This window comes from Procambarus clarkii, chromosome 34, assembly GCF_040958095.1.
Source record: "Procambarus clarkii isolate CNS0578487 chromosome 34, FALCON_Pclarkii_2.0, whole genome shotgun sequence".
NCBI lineage: Eukaryota > Metazoa > Arthropoda > Malacostraca > Decapoda > Cambaridae > Procambarus > Procambarus clarkii.
Genome location: NC_091183.1, coordinates 35832766 through 35852390, shown reverse-complemented (window position 1 = coordinate 35852390; position 19625 = coordinate 35832766). Strand labels below are relative to the sequence as shown.

At 49.9% G+C, this 19625-nt stretch overlaps 1 protein-coding gene across 6 annotated transcripts in view; it reads left to right on the top strand.

The window, feature by feature from the left end:
* The window catches only part of LOC123762020 (lachesin), a 205750-nt gene that overhangs the window by 28017 nt on the left and 158108 nt on the right, over window positions 1-19625 (top strand). The window contains exon 2 of one of the 6 annotated variants that reach the window (XM_069335774.1): window positions 16046-16201. The exons of 1 other annotated variant lie outside the window; for it this stretch is intronic. The gene's annotated coding sequence lies outside the window, so the exon portion shown is untranslated. Of the gene's footprint in view, window positions 1-15868; window positions 16202-19625 lie in introns of those variants that run through there. 4 more of the 6 variants (XM_069335777.1, XM_069335778.1, XM_069335775.1 and 1 more) reach the window with 4 other exon arrangements.

The window sequence follows — 19625 nt, the reverse complement described above, 5'->3', positions numbered from 1 at the left end:
GTGTCTACACTACCACAGTGGTGTCCACGTGTCTACACTACCACAGTGGTGTCCACGTGTCTACACTACCACAATGGTGTCCACGTGTCTACACTACCACAGTGGTGTCCACGTGTCTACACTACCACAATGGTGTGTAACAAGTCAGTCTCAGGCAGGTGTACCAAGTCCCCAACCACTTGTGATAATTCCATTTGCCTCAATAATATCCACCCAGATGATGGAAGTAGACCTCCCAGTGGAGAGAGGGAGAGAGAGCTAGAGAGAGAGAGAGAGAGAGCGAAAGAGAGAGAGAGAGAGAGAGCGAAAGAGAGAGAGAGAGAGAGCGAAAGAGAGAGAGAGAGAGAGAGAGAGAGAGAGAGAGAGAGAGAGAGCTAGAGAGAGAGAGAGAGAAAGAGAAAGAGAGAGAGAGAGAGAGAGAGCTAGAGAGAGAGAGAGAGAGAGAGCGAAAGAGAGAGAGAGAGAGAGAGAGAGAGAGAGAGAGAGAGAGAGAGAGAGAGAGAGAGAGAGAGAGAGAGAGAGAGAGAGAGAGAGAGCGAAAGAGCGAGCGAGAGAGAGAGAGAGAGAGAGAGAGAGAGAGAGAGAGAGAGAGAGAGAGAGAGAGAGAGAGCGAAAGAGCGAGCGAGAGAGAGAGAGAGAGTATCGCAAAGTTAACTTTATCTCAACATACTAGAGTCGTTCATCTGGTGTGGGTGTTGCCATGTGGTCTGAGAGCAATGTATGTGTGTTTGTACTCACCTAGTTGTGCTTGCGGGGGTTGAACTCTAGCTCTTTGGTCCCGCCTTTTAACTGTCAACTGGTGTACAGGTTCCTAAGCTTACTGGGCTCTTATCATATCTACACTTGAGACTCGGTATTTAGTCAGCCTCCACGACATCACTTCTAATGCATTCCATTTATTAACTACTCTGACACTGAAATAGTTCTTTCTAATGTCTCCACGTGTGTAATCTGTCTGGGTCATCTTGTAGCCTCTTGCTATCTTCTTCGGTCTTAATCCTCCTTATAATTTGTGCATCATCAGTAAACATTGAGAGGAACGAGTCTATTTCCTCTGGGAGATTGTTTACATATATCAGTAACAGGATGGGTCCAAGGACTGATCCCTGTGGGACTCCACTGGTGACGCCTCGCTATTCTGACCAACCCGTCCTCAGAGCAAGTCCATTCTATCCAGCGGTCGACCCCAAAGACATTCATAAATTTTAACATGATCTTCATTCAAAATAGGAAGTTTCTCAATTATAAATTATTAGTATTTTATTTTAGCATATTGTGCATATTTAGACATTTGTTAGGTTAGGTGTTTAGGTTCCATTGGCGATTATTTGTATTTGTAGTACGTGGGTGAAGCATTTACAAAGTTGTGGTTAGAACAAAACTCGCCAGCGAAGCATTTGTTCCGAAAGTGTTCGGACGCCATCAGTTATAAAGTCGTGTGTAAACCGTTTTTCACTCATAAACAGCGGGTTTGGCGGGCGCATGGAATAGACTTTGCCCTTTTTTATGAGGACGGGTTGACTCTGAGACGTGACCTCTCACAGTGCTGTAGAATATAGATGTATTGTAGATCGTGTCATTATTATATTATCAGCTCATCACATTAATGGACTTGTGGCTTCCAGTGTCTGTGTGACCAGGGACTTAATGGGTGGGAGCTTAGACTTTTACCAAACTATTTGGGACTTTAACTTATTTCAGTGATTACTGACTTAGCCAATCCTTGAGGAAGTTTAGTGAGTCGCAGAGACTTTTAGGTTTGTTCAGGTCTAGTGACTTTAAGCTGCCCACAATACTACATACTTTACCATTGTGGAGTCTGGAGAGACTTTGATATTGATAGTCATTAGAGACTTTAAAGTTTTGAGTCACATTGATCATGTCTTAACAACGTTATCTTAGATGCATTTTAACAACACTAGTGTTCCAGTGTTACTAAGCTTTATGTAAACTAAGCTCGTGACTAGTTATCTTTACAAGATCTAGTTTAACCCAAGTGTACCTATGATGTTAAATTTGGTGTTTCTTAAGCCTCACCTGCTTAACTTAGCTTCAGTGAGAAGTGCCAATCCTTATTAACTCTCATCTACTTGTAAATAGCTTTTGTTACGTGTTCAGTTTGCTAAGTAAACTGGTGGTTAGTTTACCGTAGAGTTTTATATCTTTACTAATTGGCTGACGTGATTTATACGAGGCCAAGTGAGCCTGAGGCTACACCCCGAGCCTTACACGGGGACGGAAGAGGCACCTGGCTGAGATTCCTCGTCAGTGTTACTCTAACGTCCGCAACACCACATCATCTAACTGGTTAGTGTGTTGGTGTGTTGCACGGGGGTGTACTTGGTGTAGTTGTACGCTACACTTACCTTCTCTATCTTCACACCCCTCTGTGTCTACCCCCCTGTTGCCCACTGTCTCCCCCTGCCAGTGCTTCCCATCGCCTCGCCCCCACTTCCACCCCCTCCCTCCGTGTCCCCCTTCCTCTGTGTCCCCCCCTCCCCCCTCACAACACGACTACGGGCCGGGTCGGTGTGAAAGTTTGTCGCGTCCGTCTTCATCAGCGCGTGGTCGACCATTAATTACTGTTACTCCGTCACCTGTCTGTGAGGGGGAGGAGGAGGGTGCAGGGGCGGGGGAGTGCTGGGTGTAAGGGCGAGGAGGAGAGGGGGGGGGGGGGAGTGGAAGGGGTGGGGGAGGGGAGAGGGGCGGTGATGGGAAAGTTAAACGGTGGGAGAGGGCCAGGTTGTTGAGCAGCAACACGTCCACCATTGTGCCTCCCCTCCCCTAGTGTATGTTGAGGTGACATCCCCCCCTAGTGTATGTTGAGGTGACCCCCCCCTAGTGTATGTTGAGGTGACCCCCCTCCCCTAGTGTATGTTGAGGTGACCCCCCCTAGTGTATGTTGAGGTGACCCCCCCCTAGTGTATGTTGTGACCCCCTCCCCTAGTGTATGTTGAGGTGACCCCCTCCCCTAGTGTATGTTGAGGTGACTCCCCCCCTAGTGTATGTTGAGGTGACCCCCCCCTAGTGTATGTTGAGGTGACCCCCCCCCTAGTGTATGTTGAGGTGACCCCCCCCTAGTGTATGTTGAGGTGACCCCCCTCCCCTAGTGTATGTTGAGGTGACTCCCCCCCTAGTGTATGTTGAGGTGACCCCCCCCTAGTGTATGTTGAGGTGACTCCCCCCCTAGTGTATGTTGAGGTGACCCCCCCTAGTGTATGTTGAGGTGACCCCCCCCCTAGTGTATGTTGAGGTGACTCCCCCCCCTAGTGTATGTTGAGGTGACCCCCCCTAGTGTATGTTGAGGTGACCCCCCTAGTGTATGTTGAGGTGACCCCCCCCCCTAGTGTATGTTGAGGTGACCCCCCCTAGTGTATGTTGAGGTGACTCCCCCCCTAGTGTATGTTGAGGTGACCCCCCCCTAGTGTATGTTGAGGTGACTCCCCCCCTAGTGTATGTTGAGGTGACCCCCCCCTAGTGTATGTTGAGGTGACATCCCCCCTAGTGTATGTTGAGGTGACCCCCCCCCTAGTGTATGTTGAGGTGACCCCCCTCCCCTAGTGTATGTTGAGGTGACTCCCCCCCCTAGTGTATGTTGAGGTGACCCCCCCCTAGTGTATGTTGAGGTGACCCCCTCCCCTAGTGTATGTTGAGGTGACCCCCCCCTTAGTGTATGTTGAGGTTACCCCCCCCCCCTAGTGTATGTTGAGGTGACCCCCTCCCCTAGTGTATGTTGAGGTGACCCCCCCTTAGTGTATGTTGAGGTTACCCCCCCTAGTGTATGTTGAGGTGACCCCCCCCCCCTAGTGTATGTTGAGGTGACCCCCTCCCCTAGTGTATGTTGAGGTGACCCCCCCCTAGTGTATGTTGAGGTGACTCCCCCTAGTGTATGTTGAGGTGACTTCCCCTAGTGTATGTTGAGGTGACCCCCCCCCCCCCTTAGTGTATGTTGAGGTGACTCCCCCTTAGTGTATGTTGAGGTGACTCCCCCTAGTGTATGTTGAGGTGACTTCCCCTAGTGTATATTGAGGTGACTCCCCCTAGTGTATGTTTAAGTGACTCCCATTACTAGAAGAGGGGGAGGACGAGGGGAGGGGAGGGAGGAAGGGTGACAAAGTGGGGGGGGAGAGATAGGGTATAGAGTGGGGGAAGAGACCCGGGAGCAGCCGGATACTCCTTACATACGAATAAATGGAAGTATGAGTCTAGTCCAGATACCAGGCCAGGCAGGAAGAAGGGTTAGGGGGAGTAGGGGGGAGATGGGGAGGAGGAGAGTAGGGGGAGATGGGATGGGGTGAGTGAGAGGGGGAAGGGAGGGAGGGGGGGGAGAACATCCTGGACACCGCAGACAGGTCAAGAATAACTTGTGAGGATTAACAGGAAAGGTTCCACACCTGCACGTGTGCGGGTGTGGAACCTGGTGGTCACTTCCCCTGTCAGGAGGCCCCCCCACCCTACATATGCTCTACCCCCTCCCTCCCCCCTGCCCTACACCCCCTCCCCAGCCTAGCCCCCCACCCTACATGTGCTCCACCCTACCCCCTCCCCCCACCCTACACCCCCTCCCCATCCTGGCCCCCCACCCTACATGTGCCCCCACCCCCCCCCCTCCCCGCCCCCACCCCCTCCCCAGCCCCCACAACATCAACAAACCATGCATCACACCCGTCTTTAGCCGTAGTGAGCCGCCCCTCAGCGCCCCCCACCCCCACCCTGGCGGGGACAGACGCAAGCAATAACTCGGAGCTGTCAATACCACCACAAACTCTCCCACACTCACAAATATCCACCAAAATAGGGATAGAAATCGTCCAAAATACCATTCTGGACAATTAACCTCAGTGGCGGGACGGACGGCACGCCGAACCTAATAAAAGTTTACCCTCCACCCTCGCCCACCCTCCACCCTCCACTCTCCACCCTCGCCCACCCTCCACCCTCGCCCTCCTTCCACCCTCCACCCTCGCCCTCCCTCCACCCTCCACCCTCGCCGGACTCCACCCTCCACTCCCGCCCTCCCTCTACCCTCGCCCTCCCTCCACCCTCCACTACAAGTGTTCACCACTACAAGTGTTCACCACTACAAGTGTTCACCACTACAAGTGTTCACCACTACAAGTGTTCACCACTACAAGTGTTCACCACCACAAGTGTTCACCACTACAAGTGTTCATCACTACAAGTGTTCATCACTACAAGTGTTCACCACTACAAGTGTTCACCACTACAAGTGTTCACCACTACAAGTGTTCACCACTACAAGTGTTCACCACTACAAGTGTTCACCACTTCACTTGACAAGGAACAAATCACAACAAAGGGAATATATCGTTGTTGAGTCTAGAGGAAATGGGCAGATTTTGTGAGAGTGGGAGGGGGAGTGCGGCCAATTACACTGTAATGGTGAACGGGTCGGCATACACCAGTAATTGGCTACTATTGCACCAAATTGGGTTCTCCTCTCATACAAAAATGATCGAGTGGGGAGAAATAGCTGGGAGGAAAGGCGGTGGGGAGGAGGTGGGATGGAGGGGGTGGGGAGGGCTGCTGGGAGGGAGGGGGGCGGGGAGAGTATCAGGAGGGAGGGGGGTGGGGAGAGTATCGAGAGGGAGGGAGGGAGGAAGAGTAGAGGGGAGGGAGTTCTATAACATGATGACAACAATCAACCAAAATAGAGAGGGATGGGCACACTGCATTTTTCCTGAATTGCCAGAAAGCTTTTGAAACAGTTCGTGAGAAGCGACTGCCATGCCAGCTGGAACTAGAGGCTGGAGTATAAGTGGGTGTAAGAGAACCTTTCAGGAAGAAGGCAAAGAGTCATAGTAAGAGGAGAACTATCAGAATGAAGAGAAGTAATAAGTGGAATACTTCAAGGGTCGTTATTAGGGCCCAACCTCTCCCTAATATATGTCAACAATCTAACAGAAAAGGGAAAGGAACTATAAGGAGAGAGTGCTAAGTCATCGAGACTATATAGTACTTGGACCTCTGATGTTCATACAGTGTTCTCTGATTGTGCCTATGGCACCTCTGCTCTTCACTGGTTCTATTCTGCATTTTCTTCCATATCGTTCACTCCAGTACGTTGTTATTTTACTGAGTAGATTTGGGACCTGGCCCTCCAGTATTTTCCATAGTCAGGATAAGGATTTGGGATGGGACGGGGGAAGGAATGGTGTCCAACCACTTGGACATGGACAGAAAAGTTATCTATGTTTGCTGGTGATGCTAAGCTAATGAGGCGAGTCAGAACCGAGGAAGACTTCAGTACTGTACAAGATGAACTAGTCAATCTCCAGAGATGGTCTGAGAAATGGCTACTAGACGCTAACCCTGACACATGCAAGGTTTTGAGGAAAGGAATTGACGCAAGAAGGTCTTAAATATAGTACAGGATGAAGGGAAGGCAACTTCAAACTTCTGAAAATGAGAAAGATTTAGGAATGGACATAACTGGAGATCCAACAGCAGAGACACACATCAACAGGATAACGAGGGCAGCATATGCCATACTGGCAAACGTTCCGTTATCCTTCACCAGCTTGGACAAAGATCCCTTCCGAGCGCTGTATACATTTAGTGTCAGACCTGTTATTGAGTATGTTGTCCCAGCATGGAACCCCTACCTACAAAAACACAAAACAAAATTAGAGAAAGTCCAAAAATATGCAACAAGTCTCGTTCCTGACGTTAGGGAACTGAGCTATGAATTAAGAAAGACTCAGGGAGCTGGACCTCACTACGCCTGAAAGAAGGAATAGAGCAGACATGATAAAACATATAAAATACTAAGGGAGATTGACAGTTGATATAGGAGCAATGGTTATATTAAGGAATAGAGGAACGAGATCATATAATTAAAAACTGAAAACACAGATGAGCCACAGGGATGTCAGAAAGAACTTTCTCAGTCTATGAGTCACAAATAAGTGGACCAAACTAGATGAAGAAGTTGTTGAAACCAATTTGATGCACTTTTAAATGTAAACAGAATAAGAAAAAAGAGAGGTCTCTGCGTTGAACATGATGGTCGAAAGGTGGAGGCTTAAGAGCAAATTCTAAACCATGCAAGCACAACTAGGTACGTACACACGTACAGAGCGAGAAACACTCAGACAGACAGACAGCCAGACAGACAGACAGGTTGCTTCCAACTAAGCTATACCCACTAGCCAATGATAAATCGTACGGGAAGATCTGCGCTGGTCTGCAAGACTCGTCAAAGAGTCAACTGGGAAGGTGAGGTCGCTGGCGGCGTTTGATGTCGGTCTGGGCGCCACGGGGAGTCACCGCACCCAATCCTCCCATCACAAGTTAGTAACCATTATTAATATTACTTCTCCACATTCTTCCTCCATCCCATATGACGGTAGACGACCCGGGTTGTGTCTCATCTTGCAGGGTCGGACGGTGTCTGCCAGGTTGTCTCATCTTGGAGGGTCGGACGGTGTCTGTCAGGTTGTCTCCTCTTGGAGGGTCGGACGGTGTCTGTCAGGTTGTCTCATCTTGGAGGGTCGGACGGTGTCTGTCAGGTTGTCTCCTCTTGGAGGGTCGGACGGTGTCTGTGTCTGTTACATTATGGGAAGTGAGGGACATACACACGCACAAGACTTGCAATAGACTAATACACACACACACACAAACTACCTTCAATATAGACACACACACACAGGTTCTTTATTAACACATTTAGGTACAACTGAATTTGTGCAGCAACCCTAGATTATATGAAATGAAGTACAGTGTGTGTCCAAAAGCTAGCTACGTGATGCTAAAGTTCCCATCACACAGGATGGTTAGTCATACAGAGGCACGTGATAGGCAGAGAGATCAGACACAAGAGTAAACAAAAGTCTTGGGTGATAACCACCCAAAGTTCACTTACTAAGTCTTGTTACTCTATAATTTGCAGTAAATCTTTCCTAACTTTGCCATACAACAAGAGAAGGACAACATTGCCATACAACAAGGGAAGAACAACTTTGCCATACACACATGGTATACATTGGAGAAGATACAGATGTCGGTATATTACATGTGAGGGCCAATATTACATGTGAGTGGCCAGGCCGCTGGGGCGGGGAAGGTCTTATCTGTGGTGGTAGTTGACCATTGTTATTCTGGCTACAACCCCACACCTGCCTGGCGTATCTCACACTCCTCAATATTGTGTATCTTCCCTCCATGCTCCACACCCCTCGTGCTCCACACCCCTCCTCCATGCTCCACACTCCTCCATGCTCCACACCCCTCCTCCATGCTCCACACCCCTTCTCCATGCTCCACCCCTCCTCCATGCTCCACACCCCTCCATGCTCCACACCCCCTCCATGCTCCACCCCTCCTCCATGCTCCACACCCCTCCATGCTCCACACCCCCTCCATGCTCCACACCCCACCATTGCTGGTGTTGATGAGCGTGTCTCCTAATTAATGCCTGTCCTCAAAACTTGAGCCTGTTAACTCTGACACCAGTCCTGTTGCAATCCTCTGCACTCTTTCAGATTTGGTTTTAAACTTCACAAGATGCGGATTACACGCCGGTGCTGCATATTCCAGTTTTGATCTAAACATGTTGTGTAGATTGCCTTCAAGGAGTTATGTTTGCTGGCGTCCCACAGGTTGCCGCTGGTGTGGTGGTGGTGGTGGTAATGGTTGGGTGGTGGTGGTGGTAGTAGTGGTGGTGGGGGGTAATGGAAGAGGTGGTGGTAGGGGTGGTGTGGGTAGTGGTAGGGGTGGTGGTGGGGGTAGTGGTAGGGGTGGTGGTGGGGGTAGTGGTAGGGGTGGTGGTGGGGGTAGTGGTAGGGGTGGGGGTAGGGGTGGGGGTGGTGGTGGTAGGGTTGGTGGTGGTAGGGGTGGTGGTGGTGGGGGTAGTGGTGGTAGTGGTGGTAGGGGTGGTAGTGGTGGGGGGTGGTGGTAGTGGAAGGGGTGGTGGGGGTAGTGGTGGGGGTGGGGGGAGGTGTTATCAGTGAGGCCGGGCAAGGCGAGGGTCGCCTGCCCCGACTGATAACACAAGGAGGGGGGGAGGGGGTCGGAGGGGGGCCACTTGCCCAGCGATTACGGTGAGTGGCCCTCCCAGTAATTCAGGAAATTATTAAAACGAGGAACGGAGTGTGGGGGAGGCAGTCCACTCGACTGATTGTCAGGAGGGGAAGTGGGGGGGGGAGCAGAGAAGGATGCGTGGGGGTGAGGGTGGAACAGAGGAGGGGAGGCAAGGGGGTGGAGGAAGGGAAGGAAAGGAGAGTGAAGGGGTTAATGGGTTGAAGGGGAATTGAGGGGGGTTATTGGGGGGGAAGAAGGAGGTGAGGGGGGGTTAATGGGAGGAGGGGGGGGAGCACGAGGGGGTAAGAGGTTCAGGTTTCATTTTAGCCTCCTTTCTCAAGCTCTACAAATTTAATAGCAAAAAAAGGTGAAATTTGTTTGTAAACATATTTTGTTGTTGCATCTAGGAACAAGAGTCGCGCCCTCTTTAGCAATCACCACCTGAAACGCATGTATATAATTATATTGTTTTCATAATAATATTGAAATGTACAAAATTTCAGTTAGTTTCAACGAGACACTTCTTGACCTAATAGTATTCATCAATTAATCGCCCGTGTGGGAGCCTAATACACTGATGCAGACATATCTCACATCCAGGAAAAAGTCAGGTGACATAATGTCACCTTCAAAGTAATCCCCAAACGAGATTACCTCTCAAACACATTACCGTATATTACGATCACTGAGACTACGAGACCGTACAAGTGGACAATCTGCGGAGCGTCAAATTGGCTGCGGTGTAGATATATTTGACAACATACACAATCACCAAATAATACAGAAGGAAGAGACAGGACAGTTTGACATGATCGTAAGTGATCAACATTAACATGAAGACAGCGAATAAAACAGCTAGAAACTTGTAAGCCAGAAACAAGCAGTAATTACTACGGGTAATCTAAAGTTAACTCACGCCAGGTATTGCTAGGCTTCATTTGCCTACCAAACCCAACACTGAAGTGCAGACTGGAGTCCTAGCCAAGCTCCTGGGACTGTGTCCTAGCCAAGCTCCTGGGACTGTGTCCTAGCCAAGCTCCTGGGACTGTGTCCTAGCCAAGCTCCTGGGACTGTGTCCTAGCCAAGCTCCTGGGACTGTGTCCTAGCCAAGCTCCTGGGACTGTGTCCTAGCCAAGCTCCTGGGACTGTGTCCTAGCCAAGCTCCTGGGACTGTGTCCTAGCCAAGCTCCTGGGACTGTGTCCTAGCCAAGCTCCTGGGACTGTGTCCTAGCCAAGCTCCTGGGACTGTGTCCTAGCCAAGCTCCTGGGACTGTGTCCTAGCCAAGCTCCTGGGACTGTGTCCTAGCCAAGCTCCTGGGACAGTGTCATCATCAACTAATCATATGAGTTTTGTAAATCACAACTCACCATCAAGTATGCAACATCCCAGTCCTGATAAGCTCAAGTGTGCACACAAGTCATGTGAACTACACACCACTGGCAGGTTCACACACCACTGGCAGGTTCACACACCACTGGCAGGTTCACACACCACTGGCAGGTTCACACACCACTGGCAGGTTCACACACCACTGGCAGGTTCACACACCACTGGCAGGTTCACACACCACTGGCAGGTTCACTCACCACTGGCAGGTTCACACACCACTGGCAGGTTCACACACCACTGGTAGGTTCACACACCACTGGCAGGTTCACACACCACTGGCAGTTCACACACCACTGGTAGGTTCACACACCACTGGCAGGTTCACACACCACTGGTAGGTTCACACACCACTGGCAGGTTCACACACCACTGGCAGGTTCACACACCACTGGTAGGTTCACACACCACTGGCAGGTTCACACACCACTGGCAGGTTCACACACCACTGGTAGGTTCACACACCACTGGCAGGTTCACACACCACTGGCAGGTTCACACACCACTGGCAGGTTCACACACCACTGGCAGGTTCACACACCACTGGCAGGTTCACTCACCACTGGCAGGTTCACACACCACTGGCAGGTTCACACACCACTGGCAGGTTCACACACCACTGGCAGGTTCACACACCACTGGCAGGTTCACGCACCACTGGCAGGTTCACGCACCACTGGCAGGTTCACACACCACTGGCAGGTTCACACACCACTGGCAGGTTCACACACCACTGGCAGGTTCACACACCACTGGCAGGTTCACGCACCACTGGCAGGTTCACACACCACTGGCAGGTCAACGTCAACAAACAGTCTAGTGGGTCAAAGGAATTATCTCCATCCCGGTGATAGTTATTTCATCTACATCTGTAGTGTTTATTCAGAACCTGAGACTAGGGTCAGAAGGTGCAACAGTTAGGTGGGTGTGCTCAGGTGTGCACGTGCACACACAGCAAGTGACACACCTGAGCCCGTGACACAACACTACCACAACACTGGCTACACTACCACAACACTGGCTACACTACCACAACATTCATCATCAGTCATAAAACAGTTCAAACAATGCAGCATTCAAGCATGAGACTGAACACCATCAAAATCACAATTAACTACCAAGTTCAGCATTAGCCTTAGTCATGGTGAGTGATCAGTAAGAAAGCCACAGTGAAAGTCTGAGTGTTAGTTGATCAAGAAGCAAAACACTTTGTCGTCAAATAAAAGGGAAGCTGAACAATAGGATCATAAACTAAATTAACATAATTCACTGAACAGAATTGAATATATCATATAGAATTGAATCATATCACTGAATATGATATTATATGTCCCGCACATAGGCTAAGAGGACGTATAGAGTCATGTCTCCATCATAGATATATTTATTGGATCAAATCACTATCCTGAATTGAGAAAATCAGTAGGAGTCGTGAGGAGGATTGGAACCTATGCTCCTAGTACTCTCAAGCACATGCCTTACCACTACACCACCATATAGTCACAAGCATTGCAACCTGCGACTGCTCGTTAATCTAACCACTAAAAAATAATCTAAATGGAACACATTGCACATGGCACAAATGATAACATGTATTATTATAAACCCCAGGTTACATTGCTTTTGACCATGTCGTGGTGAAGTGGTCCAAGGCGTGTGCTTGGTAGTACACATAGCACAGGCTCGAATCCTCCTCATCGCTCTTACTGATATTCTCACTGATACATCACCTTAATAACGTATTGTGTATTAACAATGTTTGTTCTCAGTTATATAATAATTGTTATTTATGTTAAATTTCTATGTATGGGTGTAGGTCATGTTAGGTGTGTAGGGGTTGTTGGGGATTAAAATATTTGTGTATTTGTAGTACGAGGGTGAAGCATGTACAGCGTCGTGGCTCAAGCAGAAGTCGTCACCAAAGAACTGTTCGAGAAATGATGGAACGTAATGGGTTGTGAGTCGTGTGTTAATTGTTTGCCATTCACAAGGAGGCTGGTTAACCAACCCGTCCTCAGGCAGCTCTGGCTCATCAAAAAGGACCAAATACATTAATCCAGGCGCCAACCACCCTGTTTGTGAATGGAAAACAATGCTTCGCTGACCACCTCCGCTCGAATCCCACCTCTCTAAATTCTTCACTCACGTATTACAAATATCTCAAATTGCCAATAAAATGTAACCTAAATTAAGCCTAACGAATCAACATATTCTGGTATATGATAATATTAACTTATATTTGAGAAAATTCCAGTTTTGAATACAGAGTTAAAGTTTCTGTATGAGTCTTTAAGGGTTTTGTGTTGTCGGAGCGTAACATGAGGAGAGGTGTTGGTGCGGGAACTGCTGTCAAGGTAATCCCTGCTCCTAAGGCAGGCAGTGAGATGATCTTCTCGAGGTAAACAACCTCGATGACCAGGAAACGGTCTCATTACTTATGAAATTTAAGTAAAATAAGTATTGACACAAAGTCAATAATCAAATCTGATGTCACTTAACACACTCCAAAAAAATGAATCAAGACCCTGGAAATTGTACAAAACAAATCGTAGAGGAGCATCACAGGTGCACCAAAAATCGATGAACACAGAAAATCTATACCTCGAGACACACATCCGGAGCCACTTGGAACTAGAATCCAAGCCCTGACAGCATCCCTAGCAGTCTAAATCTCTAAAACCTATACCGGATGTTTCTTCCAGAATAAACTCGGAGTTGTAAAAAATCCAAGTCTACTTCAGTATAATAGACAGTGAATGACCACATTAAATCAAGAACTTTAAACTCCATCAAGTGTAAACCAAGGTCCAGCAAGAGGGACCTCTCACCCGCACCAGGCTACACCCCTCCACTACCACCGCCTCCTCTCTCACAGCTCACATTAAACCACACAAAATCAAGGCAGGAGCTATATCACTGACACTATCTCAGAGCCAAAGCTCTGGTCTTAATGAGCCACAATCTACCCCTCGACACACTTACATACAACACTGATGAATCCGTAGATCAACAATCCATCCCTGCAGCAGTAGCAGCTTCCTACTCCCCCTCCTGATCCATTAGCCAGAGTGACAAACAATGCCTCCACATTCCAGATGGAAATGTTTGCTCTCAAGCTGTCCCTTGAGCATGTATATGACAACATCACAATAATGTATTGATAAACACACAGACTCCAACACACCTGCAGGGGGAGGGGCAAGAGGGGATGACACCTGGTGAGTCGGATGTGTGGGAATCTGCTTCAACACATCACAAGAAGAAAGTACACATATTATGGACAATCAAATGGACTTTAATCACAATTTACTCAGCTATAATAAGTTCCAACAACTAAGGAATCATTTTCATAATGACACTGTCAGTGGCAGAGACGGCCCAATTCCTGCTTCATAATTGGCTGACAAACATCATTGACAAACGATGTTTGTTAATGACAAACATTGATATCATTGACATGACATCACAAACATGACATCATTGACAAACATCAAACTGACAAACAGGACCATGGTATGGAAGGGAGGACCATGGTATGGAAGGGAGGGAGGACTATGGTATGGAAGGGAGGGAGGACCATGGTATGGAAGGGAGGGAGGACCATGGTATGAAAGGGAGGGAGGACCATGGTATGAAAGGGAAGGAGGACCATGGTATGGAAGGGAGGGAAGACCATGGTATGGAAGGGAGGGAGAACCATAGTATGGAAGGGAGGGAGAACCATGGTATGGAAGGGAGGACCATGGTATGGAAGGGAGGGAGGACCATGGTATGGAAGGGAGGGAGGACCATGGTATGAAAGGGAGGGAGGACCATGGTATGAAAGGGAGGGAGGACCATGGTATGGAAGGGAGGGAGAACCATAGTATGGAAGGGAGGGAGAACCATGGTATGGAAGGGAGGGAAGACCATGGTATGGAAGGGAGGGAGAACCATAGTATGGAAGGGAGGGAGGACTATGGTATGAAAAGGAGGGAGGACCATGATATGGAAGGGAGGGAGGACCATGGTATGGAAGGGAGGGAGGACCATGGTATGAAAGGGAGGGAGGACCATGGTATGGAAGGGGAGGAGGACCATGGTATGGAAGGGAGGGAGGACTATGGTATGAAAGGGAGGGAGGACCATGATATGGAAGGGAGGGAGGACCATGGTATGGAAGGGAGGGAGAACCATAGTATGGAAGGGAGGGAGGACCATGGTATGAAAGGGAGGGAGGACCATGGTATGGAAGGGGAGGAGGACCATGGTATGGAAGGGGAGGAGGACCATGGTATGGAAGGGAGGGAAGACCATGGTATGGAAGGGAGGGAGAACCATAGTATGGAAGGGAGGGAAGACCATAGTATGGAAGGGAGGGAGGACCATGGTATGAAAGGGAGGGAGGACCATGGTATGGAAGGGAGGGAAGACCATGGTATGGAAGGGAGGGAGAACCATAGTATGGAAGGGAGGGAGGACTATGGTATGAAAGGGAGGGAGGACCATGGTATGAAAGGGAGGACCATGGTATGAAAGGGAGGGAGAACCATGGTATGGAAGGGAGGGAAGACCATGGTATGGAAGGGAGGGAGAACCATAGTATGGAAGGGAGGGAGGACTATGGTATGAAAGGGAGGGAGGACCGTAGTATGGAAGGGAGGGAGGACCATGGTATGAAAGGGAGGGAGGACCATGGTATGGAAGGGGAGGAGGTCCATGGTATGGAAGGGGAGGAGGACCATGGTATGAAAGGGAGGGAGGACCATGGTATGAAAGGGGAGGAGGACCATAGTATGGAAGGGGAGGAGGACCATGGTATGGAAGGGGAGGAGGACCATGGTATGGAAGGGGAGGAGGACCATGGTATGGAAGGGGAGGAGGACCATAGTATGGAAGGGGAGGAGGACCATGGTATGGAAGGGGAGGAGGACCATGGTATGGAAGGGGAGGAGGACCATGGTATGGAAGGGGAGGAGGACCATGGTATGGAAGGGGAGGAGGACCATGGTATGGAAGGGAAAGAATTAGGAGGAACTTAAGAACAAAAGATAAATATCATAGGAAAGAGGGGAGGAGGAGGAGGAGGAGCATGATAAGGAAGAGGGAACGAGAATAATACGGAAATGAAAGGAAGAATAAGAAGATAAAAAGGAAGGGAATAGAGGAGGTTAAGAATGAAGGAGGAGGAGGAAGAGAATAACAAGGGAGGGGAGAAGGAGCATAAAAATTAAAGGAAAAGGAGAAACAGAGAAAAGGGAAAGAGGAGCATAAGACAGAGGGAGGGGGAGGAGGAGCATAAGAAGAGGGAGGAAGAAGAAGAGGAGGAGGAGGAGCATAAGAAGGAAGGATGAGGTGCGCAGGGAGGAGGAGGAGGAGGAGGTCTGGGATAGGCTGACTGCGGTGGGCGGTCGGCGCCGACCTGCGGCTGCCAGCCCCCGCGGGCGGCTCAGCGTCACTCTGGCCGCCCCACAACACACTCAGTCACTCGCCGCCACTCTTGCCGTACACACTCACACACACACACTCTCCCCGAGCTCCTCTCCCACGGCGCCAACACACACCTGCACCGCCCTCCCCAGCACACACCTGGTCCGCCACACCTCGCGGCTCTCTGACCCTAGTCTGGTCTTACAGCGGACGTCACCAGCCAGTGAGAAGGAAGTGTTAGCGAGGGCCTTATAGCGAGGTGGTCGCAGGTGGTAAGCCACGTGGCGGGCGCGCCACCGCTGCCGCCATCGCTGTGTCGTCGACGCCTCCACATCGCTGGACCCTCCTGCCTCGCCGCCTCAGGTAGGACACCACTCAACTGTTACTGATAACACAGGTAACGCTCTCACGTCCGCTCACAGGTGATACCTGTGTCCTCAGGTGTGAGGTGACACCTGTGTCCTCAGGTGTGAGGTGACACCTGTGTCCGAAGGTGTGAGGTGGCACCTGTGTCCGAAGGTGTGAGGTGGCACCTGTGTCCTCAGGTGTGAGGTGACACCTGTGTCCTCAGGTGTGAGGTGACACCTGTGTCCTCAGGTGTGAGGTGGCACCTGTGTCCGAAGGTGTGAGGTGGCACCTGTGTCCTCAGGTGTGAGGTGACACCTGTGTCCTCAGGTGTGAGGTGACACCTGTGTCCTCAGGTGTGAGGTGGCACCTGTGTCCTCAGGTGTGAGGTGGCACCTGTGTCCTCAGGTGTGAGGTGGCACCTGTGTCCTCAGGTGTGAGGTGGCACCTGTGTCCTCAGGTGTGAGGTGGCACCTGTGTCCTCAGGTGTGAGGTGACACCTGTGTCCTCAGGTGTGAGGTGGCACCTGTGTCCTCAGGTGTGAGGTGGCACCTGTGTCCGAAGGTGTGAGGTGGCACCTGTGTCCTCAGGTGTGAGGTGGCACCTGTGTCCTCAGGTGTGAGGTGACACCTGTGTCCTCAGGTGTGAGGTGGCACCTGTGTCCTCAGGTGTGAGGTGACACCTGTGTCCTCAGGTGTGAGGTGACACCTGTGTCCTCAGGTGTGAGGTGACAGGTCAGTTATGTCACTAATTGGACAGGAGTTATTTATATTTCATTCAGTGTTAACATAATATCATTTAGTATTATATTTCATCTTGACACTTTGGACATCTTGAGGTTATCTTGAGATGATTTCGGGGCTTTAGTGTCCCCGCGGCCCGGTCCTCGACCAGGCTTCCACCCCCTGGAAGCAGCCCGTGACAGCTGACTAACACCCAGGTACCTATTTTACTGCTAGGTAACAGGGGCATAGGGTGAAAGAAACTTTGCCCAGTGTTTCTCGCCGGCGCCTGGGATCAGAACCCAGGACCACAGGATCACAAGTCCAGCGTGCTGTCCGCTCGGCCGACCGGCTCCCGGCTCTACATATGTAAGGTCACTATATACAGAGGGCACCATGTAAGGTCACCATATACAGAGGGCACCATGTAAGGTCACTATATACAGAGGGCACCATGTAAGGTCACCATATACTGAGGGCACCATGTAAGGTCACCACATACAGAGGGCACCATGTAAGGTCACCATATACTGAGGGCACCATGTAAGGTCACCATATACTGAGAGCACCATGTAAGGTCACCACATACAGAGGGCACCATGTAAGGTCACCACATACAGAGGGCACCATGTAAGGTCACCATATACACAGGGCACCATGTAAGGTCACCATATACTGAGAGCACCATGTAAGGTCACCACATACAGAGGGCACCATGTAAGGTCACTATATACAGAGGACACCATGTAAGGTCACCATATACTGAGGGCACCATGTAAGGTCACCATATACACAGGGCACCATGTAAGGTCACCATATACTGAGAGCACCATGTAAGGTCACCACATACAGAGGGCACCATGTAAGGTCACCATATACTGAGGGCACCATGTAAGGTCACCATATACACAGGGCACCATGTAAGGTCACCATATACTGAGGGCACCATGTAAGGTCACCACATACTGAGGGCACCATGTAAGGTCACCATATACACAGGGCACCATGTAAGGTCACCACATACAGAGGGCACCATGTAAGGTCACCACATACTGAGGGCACCATGTAAGGTCACCATATACTGAGGGCACCATGTAAGGTCACCATATACTGAGGGCACCATGTAAGGTCACCACATACTGAGGGCACCATGTAAGGTCACCATATACACAGGGCACCATGTAAGGTCACCATATACACAGGGCACCATGTAAAGTCACCATATACTGAGGGCACCATGTAAGGTCACCATATACACAGGGCACCATGTAAAGTCACCATATACTGAGGGCACCATGTAAGGTCACCATATACTGAGGGCACCATGTAAGGTCACCATATACTGAGGGCACCATGTAAGGTCACCATATACTGAGGGCACCATGTAAGGTCACCATATACTGAGGGCACCATGTAAGGTCACTATATACTGAGGGCACCATGTAAGGTCACCATATACTGAGAGCACCATGTAAGGTCACCATATACACAGGGCACCATGTAAGGTCACCATATACTGAGGGCACCATGTAAGGTCACCATATACTGAGGGCACCATGTAAGGTCACCATATACTGAGGGCACCATGTAAGGTCACCATATACACAGGGCACCATGTAAGGTCACCATATACACAGGGCACCATGTAAGGTCAACACATACTTAGGGCACCATGTAAGGTCACCACATACTGAGGGCACCATGTAAGGTCAACACATACTGAGGGCACCATGTAAGGTCACCACATACTGAGGGCACCATGTAAGGTCACCACATACTGAGGGCACCATGTAAGGTCACCATATACACAGGGCACCATGTAAGGTCACCACATACTGAGGGCACCATGTAAGGTCAACACATACTGAGGGCACCATGTAAGGTCACCACATTCTGAGGGCACCATGTAAGGTCACCACATACTGAGGGCACCATGTAAGGTCACCACATACTGAGGGCACCATGTAAGGTCAACACATACTGAGGGCACCATGTAAGGTCACCACATACTGAGGGCACCATGTAAGGTCACCACATACTGAGGGCACCATGTAAGGTCACCACATACTGAGGGCACCATGTAAGGTCACCACATACTGAGGGCACCATGTAAGGTCACCATATACAGAGAGCACCATGTAAGGTCACCACATACTGAGGGCACCATGTAAGGTCACCACATACTGAGGGCACCATGTAAGGTCACCACATACTGAGGGCACCATGTAAGGTCACCACATACAGAGGGCACCATGTAAGGTCACCACATACTGAGGGCACCATGTAAGGTCAAGACATACAGAGAGCACCATGTAAGGTCACCATATACTGAGAGCACCATGTAAGGTCACCATATACTGAGGGCACCATGTAAGGTCACCACATACTGAGGGCACCATGTAAGGTCACCACATACAGAGGGCACCATGTAAGGTCACCATATACTGAGGGCACCATGTAAGGTCACCACATACTGAGGGCACCATGTAAGGTCACCACATACTGAGGGCACCATGTAAGGTCACCATATACTGAGGGCACCATGTAAGGTCACCATATACACAGGGCACCATGTAAGGTCACCATATACTGAGGGCACCATGTAAGGTCACCATATACACAGGGCACCATGTAAGGTCACTATATACTGAGGGCACCATGTAAGGTCACCATATACTGAGGGCACCATGTAAGGTCACCATATACTGAGGGCACCATGT